The sequence below is a fragment of the Dipodomys merriami genome, unplaced genomic scaffold, assembly GCF_024711535.1.
Source record: "Dipodomys merriami isolate MVZ:Mamm:240054 unplaced genomic scaffold, mDipMer1.0.p SCAF_30, whole genome shotgun sequence".
NCBI classification, from domain to species: Eukaryota; Metazoa; Chordata; class Mammalia; order Rodentia; family Heteromyidae; genus Dipodomys; species Dipodomys merriami.
The window spans coordinates 13,373,488-13,397,856 of record NW_027204493.1 but is presented as its reverse complement, the minus strand read 5'-3'; the positions used below and the strand labels follow the sequence as shown (position 1 = coordinate 13,397,856).

Here is a 24,369-nt window from a genome sequence, read left to right as displayed (position 1 = left end):
TTTGTAGATTTGACAGCATACCTAAGGTTCTGCCCACCACTCCACAATCATTTTCATTGCTTCCTTAATTTCTTCCAAGTTAAGGGAATCTAATGAAGCAGACTTCTGCTATTTACTACTCCATCTATTGAATAACACCTTTGGCACACACCTCTGAGACTTACGATGTAGTACGTGAAGTTGTTAAAGAAAACTGTATGACTGCTGATCTTTGCAATATGGTTCCTGTTTTCACAGAGACTGGCAGTGATCTGTAACAAAAGCCTTGATTGGGTTGGGGGGGGGGGTGTAGAGAGTTCTGTCATGTCCTACAGTTGGCCCAGGAATGCTCATCCACACCTGGTGCTTTTAAGATAAACCATTTACAATTTCCTTCCCAATTGGTCACGAAACTAACATAGTAAATAAAAAGCCAAATGGAAATCCCGACCTTACCAAGTCAATTAATTGCACACCCACTAGTCTACATGTAAACTATGTAATTACATCATAGATTTTTGTTGATACTTTTAGTTAAATGGACCTACAAAAAGAATTCAGGGTATTTTTTTTGTTATTTTTTGTTTTGTTTTTTTACTGTCTACCTCACCAAATTACCCCTCACTCCCCGGAGGGCATAAATTACAGTCAGTTTCTCAAGTAAAAATATGTATTTCAAAATCTTCTCTGCTTTGGATCCTTAATTTTCTTCCTGATACTTAGACTCCTGGATAGAGGTGGTTGTTTTATTGGGGTCAGATTTGTTAAGAGTTTGATATTTATTAGTATGCATTTCTGTATGTGTTTTTAAAAGCCTATCATCTTTAATAATTGTTAAAATCCTGCTAAATTTGAGAAACTTCTCTGTTCCATATCTCTCAAATCTAAGGTGTTCTCATTTCCACGCTTACGTAAATATTTTTGATAGCCTCTGCGTGTCAGATACCTTTAAGTGTCTACCTTTTCTAACTCAGTTTTCTCTGTTTTGCTTCTCTTGGCAACTTCTCTGCATTATTCCCTAATTCATTAGTAGTTATACACTTGGGTGTCTAGCTTTCTTGGCTGTGGTACAAATTGAAGCCTCAGCTATCTCGTGGCCATATGTTCTTATTGCATATGCCATGTGATTTCTAAGAATGGGAAATTCAGAGCCTCTTTTAAGTCTCAGGCTAAGATTGATAGCTCGGAATGCGCAATATGTGTAAACAGTGCTGTCTTATGCTTACTTACCAAAAGCATTTTAAGGAATGTAGCTTCAGTTTTGATGGCCAGTTCATTCCTGGCCCCTTCTCTACTTTGGAAAAGCAGTTTGATAAATGGAAGATTAGAGCAACATTAAATCCTCCTAGAGGCAAGGCAAAAAAGATATACCCAGAAACTTCCCATGACTATCAGGAAAGCTTATCTGTTGCTGTTCTTCTCAAAGTAGTCACTACAAGAGCAGTTTGGATTTTGTTTTGGTGTTTGTTTTGTTTTCGCTTTTGTGTTTTGACCAATAAGAAATTTAAGAAAAAACAAACTAATAGCATTTTTTTAAGAAGATCTGTTCCCTGATGTGGAGTAGCTGGAAGGAGACTGGGTTATGGATTTTTTGTTGTTGTTGTTTTTTAATTTGTATATTCTGTCTGTGAAAAGCAAAAAAATTTAGATGTTATTTGTTTGGTTAATGTCCACAAAGTACACATAGACTCCTAATAAACACTGTTTATGATTATGTTGTCAGAACATTCTGACTCAGATTCCATTTCCAATGAATGTATACTGAAATGTCTGAAAGGTGTCTGTATCTTATCTCTACCAGGGACCCACACAGACTTGAGCTGATGGAGTAATTCACCATCAGATCTTCTATGTTCAAATTCCTGAGAGAATTTTTTGATGATTCAATCTATTGGTATGTTCCACTAATCTTCCTATCTGTAAGGATATCAGAGACAGGCTTAATGAGTTACAGCTCTCAAATAAGTTGTTGCAGTTGAGTCTAAAAGGCTTCTCTCAGGCCAGTGAAGATATCCACTTTCCTTATCTCCTCTTTCAGGGGTTTCTAGAGAACAAATGGCTGGTCCTTTTCCAAAGGGACAGATTTCCCAATCTGATGCTTTTGTTCCTCAGAAAGAATAGAAAATGAAAACTGTTGTCTTCCCCCAGGATATTGAATCTAGAAAAAATAAGCTTAGTGCCTTTCTTTGTAGTAAGTTCCTCCATGTAAATAAAAGTAGGGTGATGATTGAGTGTCAGAGGTAAGCAATCTCATTGATATGCAGAGCAAATTGCAATGGTAAATCATCAAACTCTTCCTGTTTGAAGTTTCCTAAACAATCTGTCAGGTCTTCATTTGTTCCAGTGATATTAAGGGCCTGTAGAGAAAATTGTAGTGAGTCTTTGTCAGTCCTTTAAGTTTTTGTTTATTGCATACAAGATTCTCCTTTTTTTTTTTTTCTATCAGAATATTCTAGGTTAGCCAAGTCTAATACTGATGCCTGGAAAGATGCATTACCTCTTCCTGTCCTACTTGAAACTTTTCTAAAAACAAAAATCTTAGGAATACTTTCTAATTTTCTGTTTCTCTTTCTGTTTTACAGTTTCATTATTCCTGCAGGTACAACTGAGTTACATTTAAATTATTCTTCTTATCAAATTGGTTGTGATAGTTCTAGGAGTATGTTTTTTGGAATTTTGCTTTGGACTTGAAGTCAAATTGCAAAGCAATTTGAATCTATCCTAGCCTTAAAATCAGCTTGCAAGTCAGAAGCCAACTGGAGAATGATTTTATCTTTTGCCCTCAGTACACTGAAATTCAAAATACATGTTGCCCTAGTTGAGATGATTCTTTCTGGGTGAACCAGAATCAGCATCATTCTTTCAAAAGTAAAAAGAGAATAAATGTGACAGGGGTGAACATTTTAAATTGCTTCCTTCTACTTAAATTTGGGACTTTAGTTCAGGGCCTCAGGCTCTGTCTGGCTTTCTTGCTCGTAGCTTTTAGCACTCTACACTTGAGCCATGCCCGTAGCCTGACATTTTACTGTCTCATTGAAGAAGTGTCTCAGACTTCTCTGCCCCTGCTAGATTCCAACTGTGATCCTCCAGGTCACAGCCCTCTGAGTAACTACAATTACATACCTGAGTCTCCAGTGCCTAGAGGTTTGAATTTTGGTTGTTTTTTTTCCTAAAACTGGCTACACAATTTTGATTGTGAATTCTTAGAAGTCAAGAACGATGTCCCTTGGTTGCATCCTTTATAAGTTTTATTCCAAGAAAACAATCAAGAATGTATAGTCTACAAAATTAAGAAAAGTGGAGGAAAGGGTGGGTAAGAGAGAGAGAGAGATAGGAAAGAATGTTGAAGGAGATGACAGCGACCTAGATTGTATTCATAAACTATTTTGTAAATGGAAACTTCTTTGTACAGCTACTTAAAAGATAACAATGATTTTATATATAGAGAGAGAGATTTATATACATAAAAGGTATTGGTAGAATTAAGTTACTATACTTCAAAACTAGAAAGTGTGTGTGTGTGTGTGTATGTGTGTGTGTTTCTTGCCTACAGTGGCTTAGAATTGGGATTCTCAAATCTCAGCCTCCTGCATAGCTAGGATTATAGATATGAACCACCTGCACCTGGCAAATAGATTAATCTCTGTCTCTGTCTGTCTCTGTCTCTCGCTCTGTCTGTCTCTGTCTGTCTCTGTGTCTGTCTTTGTGTGTCTCTCTGTGTCTCTGTCTCTCTGTGTCTCTGTCTCTGTCTCTGTCTGTCTGTCTGTCTGTCTGTCTGTCTGTCTGTCTGTCTGTCTGTCTGTCTCTCTCTCTCTCTCTCTCTCTCTCTCTCTCTCTCTTGAATTCAGAGAGCACTCAAACCAGGTCTCATTCCAGTCCTGCTCTGGAAACCTCATGTTACATGCTCTGAATCTGTATTTTCTGTTTGTAATCACTAGTCTTTCAAGGAGACCCACTTCTTCACACACCGTGCTGACAGGTATCATAGTTTGGTGTATCTCCTCTGAGGCCAGACCCCTGCCATCTTGTCGTGTGCTGGCAGCTTTGACATGTCACTTGACCTCCCCACACCTCAGATGCCTTTTCTGCAAGAGAGAATAACAATAGTACTTTTCACAATGAGTTGACATGAGGACTGATGTGTTAATATAATGACACATACAGACTGAAGACGATTCTTAAGATTGCTGGAAAGGAGTCTTGGAAAGGAAGGTGAAAAAAGAATGCAGGCAGATGTTATTTATCGCTCACAGTTTAGCCAGAGTCCGATGGCTAAATATACCTGAACTTTGCTGTTTTTAGATTCTCTTTCACCACCCTGAAAGATTATTTTGGAGTGTTCTTGGGGTTGATCATGTGGCCTTAAAAATGCCACATGACATCTGATATCTGATCTAGAAGATGATCAAAACTGGAGTGTATAATTAATATCCTGTCACCTAGGAACACCACAGGGGGAACAAACTATGAAAGCAGTATCTCCACAAGAGGAGGGATGGAAGGATGGAGAAAATCTGAATAGTGGGGAGGAGGAGGGGTTATTTTTTGTGCCTGTCCTGGGGCTAAAACTCAGGCTGTGGTTCATGCTTCCCGGTGCCTTTTTTTTATTTTTCCCCTCAGGGCTGGTACTCTGCTACTTGAGCCATAGATCCACCTCCAGCTTTTTGGTGGTTAATTGGCACTAAGAGCCTCATGGACTATCTTTCCTGGGATAACCTAACTACAATCTCATCTAGGATTACAGGCATGAACCACTGATGCCCAGCTTAAAAAATAATGTTTTAAGCATTGTTTGCATTGTACAGTAAATCAATTGATCAGTCCTTTGGATTTTGCCACAAGATATTTGATCAGTTTAAGAATTTTTTTATTCCTGTGGTATCTAAAATCCATTCTGAAAATCAGTTCATTTCAATTGAGTTACCTTATACCAAGATGATCCTGATAAAATGGAAGGCCACATTCTGTGGTAATAGTGTTGACAAGGACTTTTAAGAAGCCCTCAAAATAGTAAGAATGACTCAGGACTGGAGGCTTTCAGTGAAGCCTGGTATGTTCCGTTTCAAGGGTGGAGAAGCTTTTTTCTGCCAAGGGCCATTTAGATATTTATAACATAATTCACAGGCCATACAAAATTATCAATACAAGCATATGGGCATGGGCAGCCAATGAGAAGCATATGAGAAGCTGTGTCTGAAGCATACATGTAGCTCTTACGTACCAAATTATTTTGTAAGTCTTTACAGGCTGTGGCCCCAGATGCCTCCCATTCCTTTGTCCTACAAAGAAATAAGTGATTAGATGTTACTGTTCAATTCTAGATGGAGTTGCTGCTTTACCTGAGTCTGTCTGTGGCATGCACGATATCTGATTACAGATAACCTTTAGTGATTCATACGATGATAGAAATGATGGTTTGGTGTGGTTGGCACAGGTTTTAATTCCAGATTCTGGAGGATGAGGCAGGAAGATCACAAATCTTATCTAAATGAAAGAGAGATTGAGAGATCGAGGTGTGGGGGAGGAATGGAGAAAGAAATGAAGAGAGGAAGGATGAAGGGGGAAAAGGAAAAAATAGTAATAACAGAAAACTAGAAAAAGATCAAGATGAAGAAAGAACTATAGTGACACACATCTGGGTTGAATCACTAGTCTAGTTGAGCTTCATATATAGTGTTCTGAGTTGTAAAATAATTAATAATAATAATAGATCAGAGGAATCATGTTTTGTGACAGATTTCTCATTATTGGAAACTAAGGAGAATGAGCCTTTCACAGGGAAAATAAAAGCTGTTTTAGCACAATTCTACAAAGGCTTTTTTCTTTAGGAGACAGTTGATCTAATGAAAACATTTTCATGAGAAATGCAGTGTTGAATTTCTTTCTGATCCAAAGTTGGCACTCTAGTATTAAAATGGACAGGTAGTTTTGTAGCAGTTGGTGGGATATACTTGAACTCTATTCAAGAAAAGCATTAGACATCCCATAGTGGATGGAAAGCCTGGCCCTTTAAATGACCTGATTGAAATCTTGCTTCTCCCAGAGTCTGATAAAGAAAAGAGAGTATGGGGAAAATCTAGAAGTGAGAGTGAGTCTTATTTTCAGTTATGCAAGACAAACATCCCAAAGTTGCCCTTGCCTGGGTGATCACCTACCTTCCAGAAGTGGACATTCTTTATAATAAAAAAATGTGTTATTGACCTGAAAATTCAAATATTCAAATGATTACATATGATTTTAACAATTCCTATTTCTTTTTTCCTTTTCTTTTTTTTTGGGGGTGGGGGGGTGGGTGTCAGTTGTGGGGCTTGAACTCAGCACCTGGACACTATCCCTGGGCACTTTTGCTCCAGGCTAGCACTCTACCTCTTTGAGCCACAGTGCTGCTTCTGATTTTCTGGTGGTTAATTGGAGTTAAGAACCTCATGGACTTTCCTGCCCAGGCTGGCTTTGAGTAGCTAGCATTACCGGCATGAGCCACCAGTGCCCCGCTCCTATTTCTTAATAACAAAAATCTTAAAGCAACTATGGAATTTTGTTCATTTGAATAGGACCTGTATGTTAGAACGGTTATATTGGTCAGCTATTATTTTCTTCACAGCCATACAGAAAATATTTATCAAACTTTCGACTGTGACACGAGTTGTATTCCTGTTTGTACTCTTCTTTTAGAATATCTTTAAAGTTTAAAAATGTAAGCAATTACATTCAAATTCATTGATCCAGAAACATCAGAAGAAAAAAATATGACCCTGCCCCCATTTGTTTAATGTGGATTCTTCCACACCTTTCTCTGTGCTTACGAAACTTTTGTAACTATTTATATAATGTGTTAAAATTAAAGGTATACTACTGGTAAGTTTTATGTGGAGCCATCTTTATTATTGCTGGCAAGTAGGAGAAATTTCCTTCTAATTATAATTGATTTTCAACAATGTGCTTGTTTGTTTGTCTGTTTTATCTAGAGGGAAGGGAGGAGAAACATGGTTCTCATTCTTCATAAGACTTAAAGGTCAAGACAGGACTTGAGAACAGAACTCTTTCTGTTCCTGAACATGGCCAAAGGAATGTGAGAATAGGTATTTTTCTGATGATGTACTCTCTCTTCTGATGTCAACTTTTGTGTGGCTAGCACACATTTGGAGTTGCTCATTAATTTGGAGACTGGCTCCAACATCATATCTGCCACATCTCACATACTGTCTCAAAAGGCAATGTCCAAATCTTCATTGAGCTTTTATCAAGCAGGGATATACTCTAGTCCATTGTATTGCCTTGTGTGTGTTTCATGAGTGTACAGGACCAGTCCAACAGATGCGGAAAGGAAAATTAGGAGGCCTGAATATAAGGCCATGGCATCATTTTCATGGTAATACTTGAACATGAGATGTCTGAAGCAAGATGGATAAGTACAGGAAAAAAAAAAAAAACAAGAGTGTAGCTGGGCGCTGGTGGTTCATGCCTATAATCCTAGCTACTCAGGAGACTGAGATCTGAGGATCGTGGCTCAAAGCCAGCCTAGGCAGTAAAGTCCGTGAGATTCTGACCTCCAATTAACCACCAGAAAACCAGAAGTGGCACTGTGGCTCAAGTGGTAGAGCACTCGCCTTGAGCTAAAGAGCTGAGGGACAGCGCCCAGGCTCAGATTTCAAGCCCATGACTGACAAAGCAAACAAACAAACCTAAGTCTGCTTTTATGGAAAAGTTACCTAGCAATAAGTATTTTGAGACATTTCTAGATGCTTGGAAAGTTCCACTAATCTCTGAAATAATATTTCAGAGAATCTCATGTTTAAGTTTTTAGGCATTTAGCAGAAAAAGTAAAGATGTATTAAAAGGAACTCGAATCCATGCTTTCAATGTTTTTGTTCAGGTTCATTTTCTTGTAATTTGTACCCACCCTAGAAAGCCACATTCAAATGTGGACAAGTATACACACTTCCCAAACATATTATTCTTTTCTGTTGTTGTTTTGTTTGTTTGCTTGTTTTTGCCAGTCCTAGGGCTTATATTCTGGGCCTGGGTACTGTCCATAGGCTCCTTTTGCTCAAGGCTAGCACTGTATCTCTTGAGCCACAGTGTCATTTCCTGCTTTTTCTGTGAGTCATTGGAGGTGAGAGTCTCATGGTCTTTCCTGCCCTGGGCTGGCAGGTTCCTCAGATCTTAGCCTCCTGAGTAGCTAGGATTACTGCTGTGAGCCACTGGTGCCCAGCTCCAAACATGTTATTCTTGAACCCAAAACCATTCATTGTAGATAGGAGTTATGTGTAGTCAAATAGACATAATCGCAATGGATATCTAAGAAAGACAACAAAGGAAGTCTTCCCATTCTACACATGGGAAAGCAGCTGAATGGGTAGGTTGAAAGGTAGAGGAAAGAGTTCTAACATACAATGGCCATTTGCAGTTGCAAGAAAATGTAACTCCCCTCCTAAGAGACCATACATTTTGCTCACGTCAATGAAACCATAAAGAATGGCCATCTTTAGCCAAGAGCTGAGGACTCATGCTTATAGTTTTAGCTGTTGAGGGAGTTTAGATCTGAGGATTGGTTGCAAAGCCAGTCTAGGCAGACAATTCCAAGGATCTCTTATCTCTAGTTAACCAGCAAAAGCTTGGAACCGGAGGTATGGCTAAAGTGGTAGAGTACCAGCCATGAGTGAACAAGTTGAGTGAGACTGTGAGGTCCTGAGTTCAAGCCCCAGTACAGGTGCACACATGCATGCATTCATGCACACAGACACACAGACAGACAGACAGACAGACAGACAGACAGACAGACACACACACACACACACACACACACACACACACACACACACACACACACACACACACACTAAATGGCCATCCTGGCGTGGAAATAGACAGTAACCTGAGGAAGAAGCAGCGGCCCCATCATATCCAGTTGGTTAACCACCCCCCTCCCCTCTGTCAATCACTTCCGTACAAGCTGAATAGACTATAAATTCACATTTCTGGAGCCACATGGTCAAAATAGCACTTTATATTCAGTGTGAAATTCTTAAAATGAAACCCAGCTGGCAGATGGAGAGGACTGGGGAGGGGGAATATTGGGTGTGTACGGGATTCATGGTTTTCCAGAGAGCTCTCTATGCTTTGTGCAGATTCAGGAATATTTTTAAACATCTATGATGCAGCACAAATAAATTTCTTAATCTTGGACTCTAAGAGTCTAATTTATAATGTTTCATAAAAACCATTAAGGCAGTTATGCAAGCCATTCCATTGAGCCTTGCTTGTGAAGATAGAGTAATTTGCTCATTTAGAGAACTGTTTTCAATTCTTCTTTGAGTGCTAGTTAATAAATTGTATCTTTCAGTGCTTGTGGTAATTCCTTGCCTTAATAACCTCATTTATGAGAGGAGAGTAAGAAAGAAAAGGGAGAAAGCAAGCGAGAGAAAGCACATCTGTAGCATAATTCACCTCCATTTCTACCTCACGTGCAGAACTCATACCCATCTATCTCTTCCAAGCGTTTCTCCCATGTTGTATAGGAAGTATCCTATGTCATGGTGATTGAATTGACAAGGTCATTGATAGTATCAGAACTAAGCAAACTGATGGGATAGCACAGTGCTCTTTACTATTGGTCCAAGCCCTGAAAACTTGAGTCTTACCAGAAAACTTTGCAAGTTTATCAAAGTTGCCATAAGTTTATCAAATCAGATCTCCCCTTCTAATGGCTCCAAAAAATCATTTCAACCTGCAGCTAGGCTGCTATATACCTGGCACCTGCAACTTCATATGAGAAGTCAGAATTGCAAATATTTAGGCAGTTGTAAGGGAGTTTTAACTTCCTGTATGTTTTATGAGAAGCATGTGTTTTATTTAACTGCTAAGAAATGTACATAGATGACATATGTATCTGTCTAGGTGGAGTCAGGTAAGCAAGAATTTGTTTCTTAGGTACTTGTTTCTCCAAATCTACAGATTTGTATGTGAAGGATAAAATAGGAATAGGCACCTAAAAACTCTGAACTCCAAAAGCTTCTATGCCAGGTATGATGAAGACTAGTTACCAGATAATTTGTTCAGTAATGCATTTGTGGATGCATAGAGGTAAATGGTATATGCATCAATTTATGTCATCTTGTTGGTAGTCATCTTGTCGTCTTGTCCCTGTAGTTAGTTATAAGTGGGTAGTTGCCACAAGCTGTCATTTTCAAGTTTTGGCATTGTATGGGTTTTATTTTCTAGTACTATTATAGAATTGTCACTTTTACAAATAGAAAAGAATCCATGTAGTAAATATGAAAAGCAATATCATCATTCCAAGTTGAAATAAGTCTACTCTACAAAGCACTAATATTGCCTAGCACTAAAATAACGGTAAGTGTAGAGTAGTAATCCAGGCAGGCCATAGGCTAGGAAAGGTCAGGAAAAGGTTTCTCGTAGACATAGGTACTCAATAATTATGCTTCTGCTCCTGGGTGTAGAAATAGGCATTAAACTCTATTCAGAGAGTATTGTGAAAACATCTTACAAACGCATTCAGAATAACATGATGTTTTATTTTTTTTCAAAGAAGTACTAATGTAATATCCATTTATAACCACAATATGCTTTCATAGATGTGAATATTTCTCAGGGAAACTACAAGAGTGGAGGTTTCTGTATGTGAGGGAGTTTGAGTGTTTTCATTTTATTTATTTATATTCTCTCTTCTTCCCAAAAGGATTTGAGGTGACAGACATGAGTATTGATTCTGACAGTGGACATGTTTTCATAGAACACTGAACTTCAGACTGAAGTGAGTGTTAATGACTTCCCCTTGGAGAAGGCTTCTGATTCAGACATGCTGAAAAGTGTGAGTGAAAATTGCCAGCACTAAGAGTTAGGGGTGCACTTAGAAAGCCGCTTGGCTGATCTTGACTAACAGTCAAACAGTTAATTGAGAATTCCCAGGGCTGGCCAGGGATCGACATCAGTGGTACAGCACTTTCCTCAAATGCATGAGGCTCTATTCCTAACACCACATTTTTTTAAATTTTTTTTTCCTGTAGAAAAAGCCAGGTGACTCATACCTATAATCCTAGCTAAAACCTGGAGGATCATGGTTCAAAGGCCAGCTCAGGCAGGGAAATCCACCAGACTCTTGTCTCCAATTATCCAGCACAAAGCAAGACTAGAATATGGCTTAGACAGTAAAGAGCCAGCTGTGAGCAAGAAAGCTGAGTAGAGAGCACAAAGCCCTGAGTTTGTGCTCCAGTATGGGCACATGTGAGTGCACGTGCACGCACATGTGCACACACCCACACATACCCACACCCAGAAAAATTAAAGTTTTGATTAATATGGAAAGACATTAAATACTGTATGTAATTTATTTTAAGCATATAAATGATGCTAATCTTTTTTTATTGGGTCAGGACCTTTTCTCTGAGAGTGTGGCCATGAATCCAAATTCTGTGCTCTATTTCTAATATTTTCTATGATTTCTTCACATTTCTACCAGGACAATTATGTTTATTGCAGCATTACTCACTATAGCTAAGATATGGAACCAACCTAGATGCCCCTCAGTAGATGAATGGCTCAAGAAAATGTGGTACATACCTCTATCTCTATATCTATCTATCTATCTATCTATCTATCTATCTATCTATCTATCTATCTATCTATCTATCTATCTAATGTGTGCACATACATACATATAATGGAATTCTATGCCTGCATCATAAAGAATAATATTGCCCCATTTGTTAGAAAATGGAAAGAATTGGAAAAAAATTATATAAAGTGAAGTAAGCCAGGTCCAAAGAAACATAGGTCCTGTGATTTCTCTTATTTGCTATAATTAGTATATGTCTAGGAAAAGCAGTAAAGGTCAAAAGCTAGATACATATGACCATATAAGATGATGCTAAGTGAAATGAACCTTAAGATAGGGACACAAGAGGTTTTATCTTTCTTGCTGTTGTTTTTAATGTACTTATAATAAACTATGTGATTTTTTTTGTTTCTTCCCTGATGGTATAACCCCTGTTATCACTGTATTTGATTCTGATGCCCTGCATCTTGTATATACATTTTTCTAATTCTTTAAAAAAAAATGAACCACAAAGATAGTTGCAACAATCTACACATTTCCCTCCTAGTCCTTTAGCTTGAGATTTAGATAATAGCTCATCTAAACGACTTCAACAGTAGTTGGCTTATAGTGACTTGCTTTCCTTAACATCTTTGAATACCTTGTTTAGTTTTTCATATGAAAAGAAATGTTCCATTCAAGTTTATTTTTCATCTTAGTTTTGCAGTTAATTAAGTAACTTAATTATAAGTGAGATATGTGGTTGCCATAATGAGCACTGTGAAGCAATTTAGAAACAGACATGAGAACATAATAGAAAACAGTCGAGGAAGTAGTACTATGGCTCAAAGTGGTAGAGTACTTGCCAAGAGCAAAATAGCTCAGAGGCAGTTCTCAGGTCCTGAGTTCAAGTCCCACAACCAACTACAGCAACAAAAGTCCTCCACCAGTTGTTAGAATCCAACACATGGATTCCATACCACTGTGTGGTATGGCCCATTTATGCTCTTTGTGAGGGCAGCATGTAGCATTGTCTTTACCAGAATAATCTAATCAGTTAAACCTAGATGATTAAGTAGAAGTTACTCAACAGAGCCCTTGTTGTAACTTTGTGCAGCTAGGTATAAATATAAGATCCAAGAACCACTGGAATCATAGATAGACGCAAAAATGAAGAACTATTCCCAACAAGGCAAAATGTACTTCTATAGAAGGGTGCACCATCAGCCAAAAATGTAAGTAAGCACCCAGAGAGAGCAGGCTGCTCCCTATTTATCCCTAATACAGCAGGCCTGGCTCTTCTACTCAGATTGGTTGATCAAAAGGTTCTCAACCTGCTGACGATTGGCTAGTTTGAAGAGGGTAAGATATATGTACATAAGGTGACTATTCAAAAACTTTGAAATAAGATTAACAGTATATAAACAATCTCAAAATATCCTCATATTCTCTGATATTTCTTGAACAACTTGTGGTGGGTCTTCTGAGGTGTGTCTTAATTCCATCTTGGAACAACTACTTAAGACAAAACCTTACATTTCACAAATCCTTCTTAATCCCAAAGAGTTCCTTTCTTGTTGTGATAGTCTTAGTAGACTCATCAACTAGAGCCCAGCTACCAAGCCAAAGCAACCTTTAAGCAACCCACTTAGAAAAGACTATTTTTCTCACAAAACTATGATGTGCCATTCTCTGTGGCTGCTTCACTTTGATTAGTTATTTGTTGAATGCTGTTATGTTGTTTTTTTCTTTCTATCCACTTATTTCGACCTGATTTTACTTAATTCCTAAATATCTTTTTTCTCTTTCATCACGATGTAAGAGCAACTGTGTGGAATGGGAGAGCAAGCAGTAGCTGTTTCTTGGGTCATCTTTCAGTTTCATGTAATGATTTGGTTCCACTGATCTGTGTGTATTACTCACTTTGAACAAGAAAGAACAGAGAAGTTGGATTCCAGTGGCTTGTAATTCTAGTTGCTTAGGAACTGAGAACTGAGGATCATGGTTCAGAGGCAACCCAGACAGGGAAATCTTCAAGACTCTTATCTCCAATTAACAGGCAAAAAGCCAGAGCTGTGAAAGGGTTACTTATATGGTTGAGTGAGTAAAAAGCTGAGTGAGAGCATGAGGCATTGAGCTCAAGCCCCAGTATCAGCATAAACACACACAAGAAAAGACAGAGACAGAATAGGAACCATCACCTGTGATGTTCTGTGCTGTCTACCTTTCCAGTCCTGTTTCTTTGTCTCCTCATTGCAGGACCTAATGGTCATTGCTGCTAAACTATGTACTGAATCATTAACAGGGGCTTTAGTCTTTGATTCTTGTCTTGTAATATCAAATCAAAGCAGAGTTTCTCAACCTTAGCATTACTGACTGTGGGAGCTACAGAATTCTCTGTTAGGGGATGGGGAGCTACCTTGTATGTTTGGAGACTACTGAGCAATGTTTAGATCTGTACCTACAAGAGGCCAGTAGCACTTACCCCTAATGCCTTTCCTCTCCTCTGACAACCAAAATCATCTCCATATATTGTTACATGTCACCTGGGATATATAGCGGCTCTCCTTTCCCCTTGTTGATAATTACTGGCTCCAACTGGTTGTGGGATGACAGCTAGGGCCCAAAGCCACACTAACAATGCTGTGCCAATGGCTTTTTGAACCATCATTTCTGGTGTTCTCTTTCTGATTGTAATGTTCTCCAGATTTTGTCTTTCACAGGCTATATACTGAGTTCAACTAGTCCTATGTGGGTTTCTTTGGCTAAAATTCCTTTGAACAGATTACCACTTAGCTTTTCTTGCCTCAGACTGCCTGCAAGCCTCTTTCCAAGCTCATATTTCTCACTTGCCAGGATATTAGGCTCCTGCCTATATTGCCAGAAGGGAAGGAAATTCTCTCTCCATGACCGACAACACGGCATTTGGTTACAAGGCCCTTTGCTACCTGTTCCCCCTTGCTCAGATATGTTATAAAGGCGGTCATCAGCTTTTTCTCCTTCCCCTGTCCCAGTGCTCCACACCTTCCTGTTTTTCCGTTTCTTCTCAGTGTTTCCATGGTGGCTTCTTGCTGTAGCCAGAGGACAAACTGCTGACAGGAACAACCCTTGAATATCTCTGCCATTGGCACCCTCCATTGGCGGCCGAGCAATGTGTGCCGTGCCATATTTGTCTGTCTCCTGTTTAAGACCCAAGAATTTGAATCTGTTCCAACATCTAAGTGTTGTCGTTGTTAGGACAGAGTGCTGCCATAGTACCACAAGGCCAGTATTACACATGTTTATCTGGGGTCCATATAGTAATATTTTGATTTGCAACTGCTCCTATTGTTTTATCATATCCAACAGCTGCAAGATTGAGAGCGGGCCCAGATTGTCCACCACAAAAGCCAAAAGTGATTGAAAATATAAAAAAGCTTTTTGTGTCTTTAAAACGCATTGGCTACTGAATGTATTTGTTCCCTTATATTTGTTGAATCAGAGACCCCTTTTGCACGAGACCATAGTTGCAGTGAGTTGCATTACAGAATAATACAGATAGAAGTTCGATACAACAAAATCAAAACCTAATTCCCTCCTTGTCTGCTCAGGTAGCAGTCGATAAGAATGTATTTGTGGTACAGACAATGCTGACAGTGAGGCATGGCCAAAAACCCATTTTCATATGTGCGAGAGATTTCTAAGAAAGTTCAAACTATGAACTAGAAGCAGGAATTGTCATTTATATGTCAGCTGACATCAAGGTACCTGGAATGTTTTGTAAAATAAGTCTTGGTGGGGAGAAATTTGATGTTCCCTCTGAGATAAATGGTGGATTTGAAAAATACCAGGCTCAAGGCCTCCTTCCCTCTCTTGCCATTTTACACATGCAGAGGCTCTGGTGAGAAAACACTGCTTTCTGCAACACAAACACATAAATTCTCAGTATTGGAATGTCCTGGGAGCACATCACCAATCCCAGCCGTAGCTTCCAGCAAAGCAGACGGGAAATAATCTAATTGTGCCGCCACAGCTCAGTTATAGAGGCAGACACAACTGTTGGTAGATCATGTGTTGTTTTACTTTTTCCAATGCCCTTTAACTTTCTAAAACAGAGAACATGCGTCTTCAACCTGTACTATGTAATACCAGGATATCTACCCATCCACCCCCAACCATTTCAATATGCACAGTTAATGGCTATTACATTAAAAAAAAAAAAAACTTAAAAGAATCAATTTCATGGTGACTGCATCTAGTTAAGCAAGCCATTTAAGCAACATTTTACTCGTGTGTAGCAGACCATTTTATAAGTTGCTGATCGCTTTACAAGCCTGAGTTTCAGACAAGCTAATTGGTTGTCTCTGATATGTGTTTGGGACTTTCGCTCATTAACTCCCTTTCCTGTCTAGTACATACTTGACTAGCTCTCATACATATAGCTAGAACTCCTTTTAAAAAGCTGTACTCTATTGCCTGTAAAAAGTTTTTTCATAGATAAGTAGGTTTCCTCCTGCTTAGGATATTTTGCTTTCTTGAATCAGAGATGAATCCTAATAAGAGTATTATCCCAAATATGAAAGATACAGGCTCAAGAATAATATCCTAAAACTGCCTGGTGCCAACAATGCCTGTCCTTTTGAAGAAGTGGAATGGAAATGAATACAGGAAGGAGAGAAAAGGAGAACTGAGGAGAAGAAAAATGGTGTGCTGTTGAAGCCTGGCTGCCTTGGTAATTAATGACTATGTTATAGATTGTTATTGAAAAGTCTGATGCCTGCACCTGCATGCAGAAACAAGTATGTCAGAGCTTTCCTTTTTTGCATATGTCAGCGCTTTCCATTCTCTGAGATAAAAATTAGATGCTTTGTTTGGACACAGATTAAAGGAGTAGCTCAAAACCTAAGTGTCCTATGGGTTTTCAGATTTCTGGAGTGGTTCTCTTTTCCTTGATAGGTTGTTTACTTTCCTATTTGCAAAACAATTCATGGCAGCTGCCTGTAGGCATATGTGTAATAGAGTTTAAACCAATTAGACCTACAGTTTTGAAACTGCTCATGAAATCCAACCTCCTGTATGAAAGTTTGGCCTGATTAATTAGAAAGAGTGGTAACTTTGCTCCAATATTCAATTTCCTTCTTTTACTGACATTTTAATGTGGGATGGGATGAAATGTAGAACATGTTTTGTTGCCTTTTTCATTATAGCTCAGTTCTTCAAACCCATTTTTTAAACTAAATTAGTATTCCTTTTGTGTCCAACATTTTACTCGATACATTAGAGAATACAAAATTATTTCTTTATTGTCTGTGCTTCAAAGAACTAAGGACTCAACTCATATACATGAAAAAAATTAAAGAAATTATCTGGGTGCCAGTGGCTCATGCCTGTAATCCTAGCTACTCAAGAGGCTGAGATCTGAAGATCACAGTTTGAAGTCAGCCCAGGCAGGAAACTCAGTGAGACTCTTAGCTCCAATAAATACTAAGAAAAGCTGGAAGTAGTACTGTGGCTCAAGTGGTAGAGCCCTCACTTTGAGCAAAAAGGAGCTCAGGAACAATGTCCAGACCAGAGTTCAAGCCCCAGGACTGGCAAAAGAAGAAAAAAAACATTAAAGAAATTACCCACATCTATAGATTATCCTATAGAAAATGAAATTGACCACAGACCTGTGGAGGTTTGATATTTCAAGTCATTAATTTATAAACCAGGAGCTGTGGCTTATGTCTATAATCCTAGTTATTCAGCAGGCTGAGATCTGGAAGACTGTAATTTGAAGTCAGCTCAGGCAGAAAAGTTAACTAGATTCCATCTCCAAAATAACTAGCAAAAAAGTAGGGCTGTGGACAGGCTTCAAGTGGTACAGCACCATCCTAAAAAGCATAAAGCCCTGAGTTCAAATCCAAACCTTCCCCCCAAAAATTATTATTTATAATTCCTTTATAAGGTGAAGGGAATGGCTCATATAACTAAAAAGCTCATAGGTAATGAAAATATACTGGAACTGAGGAAAATATATCAAATTCTACCAGTAAACAGTGATGTAAATAATAATGTGTGTCCAGGCATGAAGAACATAAGGTTGTTGTTCTCACAGAAACCATTTCTTCCTAAGGGCTTGATTGTTACTATCTCCAAAAATTTCAGGTAAACCAACTCAATCAAGTTTAGTGAGATGAAAACATCAAGTTGTATGAAATGATAACTCATCTCATTTGAGATAGAAAGCATTTAAAGGATTTAAAATTAGTGAGATGAAAATGATAAAATATCAGCCTCTAGTCTTAGTATTTTAATTTAACATATCTGTGGCATGTAAATAAGTTACATATTATATATCTGTTACCTGGTAGTTTTCTTTCCTGATTTAAAATGGGCAAGTGATTTCTAAAATGACCCCTTTCTGTGGAAAAGTACCAAAACTTAGAATATATCAAAACGTGAGTGATGGAATTTATAAATTCAATGTAACAAATTTATAAGAATTAAAATTTCTGCACATCAAAAAACAATAAATAGAATCAAAAGACAACCCACAGAGTGGGAGTAAATCTTTGCTGGCTATTTAACAGGTAAAAGGTTCATATTCAGAATATACAAAGATATCAGAAAATTAAATAACAAAAGGACACAAGTCAATTAAATAGGAGACCAAATTAGGCAGTTCTCAAAATCAATACTACAATAACATTCCACCTCACCTCAGTGAGAATTGCAGTTGTCAAGAAAACAAACAACAAATGCTGGTAAGAAGACAGTGGGTGGGAATGAGAAGGAAAGAATCCTCAAACACTGTTGGTGGGACTATAAACTGGTACAGCTTTTATGGAAGTCAGTATGGAGATTCATCCAAAAACTAAAAATAGACCTAACTCCACCATCCCTCTCTTGATCATTTATCTGAAAAGAGACTAAATCAATATACAAGAAAGACACCTGTAAACCCATGTTTATTGTAGCTCACAATAGCCAAACTGTGGAATCAGCTAAGGTATCTAATAACTGATGAATGAACATATGAAAAACAAACTTGTTTGTATATGTGTATATGTAGAATGAATACATATATACATGCATGAATGCATATATACACATATAGTACAAATATATATCTATGATGAAACTCCTTCATACTACAAATGTTTGCTAACTCAAGAATATAATAATTTTAAAAGATAAATCCCACTACTATATTCTAAATGTACACACACACTCAAACATACAGTGGACTACTACCAGCCATAAAGAAAATGAATAAAGAAAATGAATAAAGAAAAATGAAAAGTCATTTTCAAGAAACTATAACGAACTGAGGGACATCATGTTGGGATAGTGTCATCATGTTTAGAGAAGTCAAGCTTAAGACAAATATTACCTATGGAATATAGACCTAACATAAGGAGGAAGAGGATAATAGTAATGGTAATGGGGCATGACTAGAAACAGACTATCCAGAGGGATCAAAGGGAGAAGAGGGGGAAAGGAAAGGATACTGAAGGGTAAAGAGGATTGAAGGACACTGTACATAATGTATACATATATGTATATATATATATATATATATATATATATATATATATACATATATATGAAAGGAGCATGATGAAACCCACCAAATGCTGCTTGAAAAAGGAGAGGAGAGGGGTGAAGATAGGAATGTGGCAGAGGAGGAGATTTATTCAAACTGCTATGTACATGTGTGGAAATACAACGATGAAACCTCTTGCTACAATAATATGCTAACTCAAGAATAAAGTGATTTAAAAATAATAATAAATTCCTACTACTTGAGGATGTTTTGATTGTTAGCCATTCTAAATGTTTAGGGTGTTAGAAATGTATTCAATTCATAATGAATTGAATGAATAAAATGAGTGACTGAATAATTTATAAAGAGACCCAGACTATTTGCAGGCTTCATGAACATAGCTGCTAAAATTTGAAAGATATATAGAAATAGAAGTATAATATTAAGGTTTTTGTAAGTTGAATATAAAAGCTTTTAAATTATATATTCCCCTTTTTTTTGTATGTGGTGTATACCAATCCTGAGGCTTGATCTCATGGCCTGGGTGCTGTCTCTGAACTTGTTTTGATCAAGGTTAGCATTTTACCACTTGAGCCACAGCTCTCCCTCTGGGTTTGTTGTTGTTGTTGTTTTGTTTTGTTTTGTTTTGTTTTGTTTTTTTGGTTTCAGACTTTCCTGCCCCAACAGGCTTTGAACTATGATCCTCAGATCTCAGCATCCAGAGTAGCTAGCATGAGCCACTAGTACCTGGCTATATATTCCCTTTTAAAACTGCAAAGTAAGAATAATTAGTGTCTTTAAAGGACATGAGAAACCTCAAACTGATATGTCACAGACCATATGCCTAGTGGCATATATTATTAGGGGACCTGGCTAATGCTTGTGGCATGTAGGAAGTCTCTACATGGTGGGGGTCAGGGCAGACGGGGGAGGGGGGGGGAACCAAACAGATAGTAAATAAAATATAGCTTTGTGGAGAGATGACCCTCCTGCTTGCTAGACTATAATTTAAGCATCTGACTTCATAACTGGAGCTTGGCCAGTTTGGAAGAGGCAAATTTTCTGTCCCACTAAAGTGTGAGCCAAAGTGAGGAGGAGGTGGTGTAGCAAGCTGAGGTCAAACTGAGTCCCAGAAAGCCTGGTGCCCCAGATCCCTTCCAAGTTCCTAGGGTTCCCCTGTGCCTCCCTGCTGTGTGAAGAGGAGAGCTGCAGAATACTTTAGGCCAGAAGCTGGCTTCTCCCTCCTCTTCCCTCCTCCTCCTCCTCCTCCTCCTCCTCCTCCTCCTCCTCCTCCTCCTCCTCCTCCTCCTCCTCCTCCTCCTCCTCCTCCTCCTCCTCCTCCTCCTCCTCCTCCTCCTCCTCCTCCTCCTCCTCCTCCTCCTCCTCCTCCTCCTCCTCCTCCTCCTCCTCCTCCTCCTCCTCCTCCTCCTCCTCCTCCTCCTCCCCCTCCTCCCCCTCCTCCCCCTCCTCCCCCTCCTCCCCCTCCTCCTCCTCTCCCTCCCCCTCCCCCTCCCCCTCCTCCCCCTCCTCCCCCTCCTCCTCCTCCTCCTCCCCCCTCCCCCTCCCCCTCCTTCTTCTTCTTCTTCTTCTTCGGCTTTTTTTTCCTTTCTGTAAAGGTCTAGGTAGTAAGTATTCTAGGTTTTGTGGGACATGCCGCATCTCTAGCAATTACCCAAGTTTGCTGCAGTAGCATGAAAGCGGCCATAGTTAATACTCCAGTGAACGAGCATGCTGTCTTTCAATAAAATTTCTCTTATTTTACAGGGCATTTATGGTGTCTGAGGGCTGTGTCCAGAAAGGCTACTGTGACTGAGGTCCCTTCTCATTTTAAAAGTTTTTGCAATACATGAAGGTTCTCTCTTAAGGTGATAGAATGATACTGGGTCTTAAAAGATGAGAAAGAGGGGATTTTTTAAGGCTGATTCTTCCATTTTGGGGATAGAGGAGGCAAAAGTCAACAGAATCATTTGGGGCTAGAGAGGACTGGAGAGGCTGGTGCACAAAAGGGAACACTACGAATCTTCCATTAGTCCCTCAAGACAAGAGACATCCAAACCTACTATGCTTTCAAGTACTTGAGAAGCAAGCTTTTTGGATACAAGAAGAGAACAAGTCCCTCAGGCTTGCCAGAGAGAGAGAAAAAAAATTTTGCTCCATGTATTGATTAGCAGATTAAGCAAAAATGGGAATGCTTGTCAGATCTTAGCTCCTACTGGGAGCATTTGGTTTGACTAACTTGGAATATGCTACATTCCCCTTTGCAATGGAAGACTGGGTTTCTGTAGAAGTGTTCTCCCAACATCTACCATCCTGTATGCATCAGAGTTACTAACTGGGAAAGAAGCCTTCTAGTGGGGGTGAGGCATAATAACATGTAGTTATTTGTCTGGTTTTTAATTATTCCAAGGTCAGGTAGACTGCACTGAGCTTCAGTTTGCTTAGAAAAGAATCCAGCTTATGCAAAGCCTATTAAAGTCTATTATATACATGCATTCCCACAATGATACTGTGATTTTGGTTAACATCAAGCAGTCATTTCCTGGTCCTTGTTATGACTCAGTAAATAATCTCTATTCTGTGCAATACCTTTGGGACCATTGTATAGTGGTTTCATTTGTATTATTTATTTCTGACCTTAATGACATATTTAGTACCTTTCTTGGGGATTTCAAAAATCTTGCAAGCAGTACAATGGAAAGAGGAACAGCTGCTGTGACTCTCTGCACTAACCTTTCTTTGAACAAGCTGCCAAGAATGCACTGTGGAAGAATCTTAATGATGTCCTGCCACTTTATCTCTAGACCTATCCTGGAGCCACAGCGTGGGCAAAGTTCTCTCTGACTTTGGTGAAGGTTACCAAGTTAAGCATACTCCAGAGCTTCTGTAATTAAGGCAGCCAAAGGCAAGATGTGTAAACTCTGGTGTGCTGGCAACTGCTTAACAACCTACTCTCTGGGAGTAAAAAGAACTTGTTGGATGTACTTGGCAGATTTTGCTGGTCTGAAAACACCAAATCATGGCTGATTTCATGACTTACGATTTGCCATCCTTGAACCTGAGTTGAAGAAGAGAATGAACACAAGTATTAACTAGCCCCATGTCAATGGGGCCCAGAATATTATCAATATGCATAGTTACAAGTATCAGTACAAGTGTCTCTCATAGATACAATAACTATATCTGCTGTAAGATGCAAGTAAGAAGCCAGGATGTAAATGAGGAAGCTCGTGCTCCTTTTTAAAGATTGTTGAAGGTTAAATGTTATAGGAAAAGATTCTACAACATTACAGTCTCTTCTGGCCCTATCTCAAAAACCTTTCTTTAGGGTTGGAGGTGTGGCTTGGTGATAGAGAATTTGTCTAGTATATTCAAGCAGGATTGAACCCATGACAAAAAACAACAACAAAACTTATTGATAAGAGTTCTTGAAAATACTAGCTATGCAACAAACATGTATAAATTTCCAGGAATGCAGTAATGGGTTCAAGTTCCCTTGAATTATCCTTCAAGTTGCCCTTCTGCCCATCAAACCCTATGCAAGTATACCTCTTTCCTGCTTTTTGGTTTTGAGATCTTCATCCATGAACTGCATTCACAACTAGCCTGTCAATGTTGGTTTGACAGAGCTGAAACTGTCAGCCGAGACTCCCTCATGAGAACCATCCCTTTTCCAGAGATGGAGAAAGACTGTGCTTCTACTTATGAAATCTCCCCCACAGCCCCTGTCATAATCCTTTTTACCAGACTGAATTCCATGACCTCACAACTCTTCTAGATCATCAGAATCCTCTCTACAGTAGATTTCTGGTATCCATGGATCTATAATTGCAAGGAGACCATCATGAGAAAAAGCAATGCATGCTCAGGATGAAGAGTTCAGTAGTATGCTATAGTGGCTTGACTTGTCCTTCCCATACACTGCCCAACATCTACTAAAGGCATGCACCTTTTATTATTATCTTTAAGTAGTTGTACAAAGGAGTTACTATTTAACAAAGCACTTTATAAATGCAGTATGTCTTGATCAGTGTCACCCCTTTTAACATTCTCACCCGACCCACCCCTTCCCTTACTTTTCTTTTTCTTTCTTCTGGTCAGTCATGGGGCTTGAACTCAGGGCCCAGTCACTGTCCTAGAATTTTTCTGGGCTAGCACTCTACCACTTTGACCCACAGCTTCACTTCTGGTTTTCTAGTAGTTAATTGGAGGTGAGTCTCACTGACTTTCCTGTCTTGAATAAGCTTTGAACCTTGATCCTCAGCCTCCCGAATATGAGCCTCCAGTGCACAGTTTCCCATTCTTTTCTTAAGTTTGTAGTATAGACATTGAATCCTTCTTTCTTTCCTTCCTTCCTTCCTTCCTTCCTTCCTTCCTTCCTTCCTTCCTTCCTTCCTTCCTTCCTTTTTATGCTGGTCCTGGGGCTTGAACTCAGGGCCTGGGCCCTGTCCCTGAATGTTTTAGCTCAAGGCTAGCACTCTACCACATGAACCACATCTCTACTTCTGGCTTTTTGGTGTTTAATTGAAGATGAGAGTCTCACAAACTTTCCTGCCTGGGCTTAGATCTCATCCTCCAGAGTAGCTAAGATTACAGGCATGGGCCACTGACACTTGGCTACATTGAATTCTCAATAGCATACCCATCCCAACCCCCCCTCCCACCTCCTCATCTTTACTCCTAAATAAAAACAAGTTAAGGCAAAGAGGGAAAAAAGACATATACTCATAAACTGACATGTTGAACTGAAACCGCTTTATATAGATACTTAATAATAATAAAAGGAGTGCAGAGAGGAGACTTTCAACAAATCTAAAATTTTCACTTTATCATTTTAATTACGCACACGAACTCTTACTTTCCTTTTGAAGCACCATATATTCTTTGGGAGGTTTATTTTCATGAACTTACAGGCTAAGAAACAATTTAAACACAACTGCTATTATGAGACTGACTCAGGGCTGAATGTGAGCTGAGAATAGAAACTTTTTGTTTTTGAAGTTTCTTTTGGTTTGATTTTATTATTTTTGACTGTTTTTAGTCAAAAGTGTGTATAATAAATTCACAAACAAGGCAGACTTACTGTATTTGAACAGTACTTTTCTTATCTCCAGTGAGAATGTAGTCAGAATGCTAAAAAATGAGTAGAAAAGCCCTTAGTAAGTAGAGATTCTAATAGTTTTTGCGATGACTCAGAAGCCTTGGAGATGAGATCTTGTAGTCTTAATACAAATGATAAAGACAGTGCTATGGTCGGGCTTGTTACTGTTTCTGGGTGGGGTGTTTTTTACAGTTTGATGGAATCCTCCTTTGCCCAGTGGAACCCCACACA

At 38.9% G+C, this 24,369-nt stretch overlaps 1 protein-coding gene and 1 long non-coding RNA gene across 4 annotated transcripts in view; one reads left to right on the top strand and one right to left on the bottom strand.

Annotated features, from left to right (window-relative positions):
* Arl15 (ARF like GTPase 15) overlaps nucleotides 1-24,369 on the top strand; it is a 379,440-nt gene that overhangs the window by 347,698 nt on the left and 7,373 nt on the right. The gene's annotated exons all lie outside the window — the stretch shown is intronic.
* LOC138840786 (uncharacterized) lies at nucleotides 3,396-22,720 on the bottom strand. Its single transcript, XR_011376221.1, has 3 exons — nucleotides 22,587-22,720; nucleotides 5,201-5,258; nucleotides 3,396-4,064 (listed from the first exon to the last, which is right to left on the bottom strand). It is a non-coding gene; the product is annotated as an uncharacterized lncRNA (long non-coding RNA).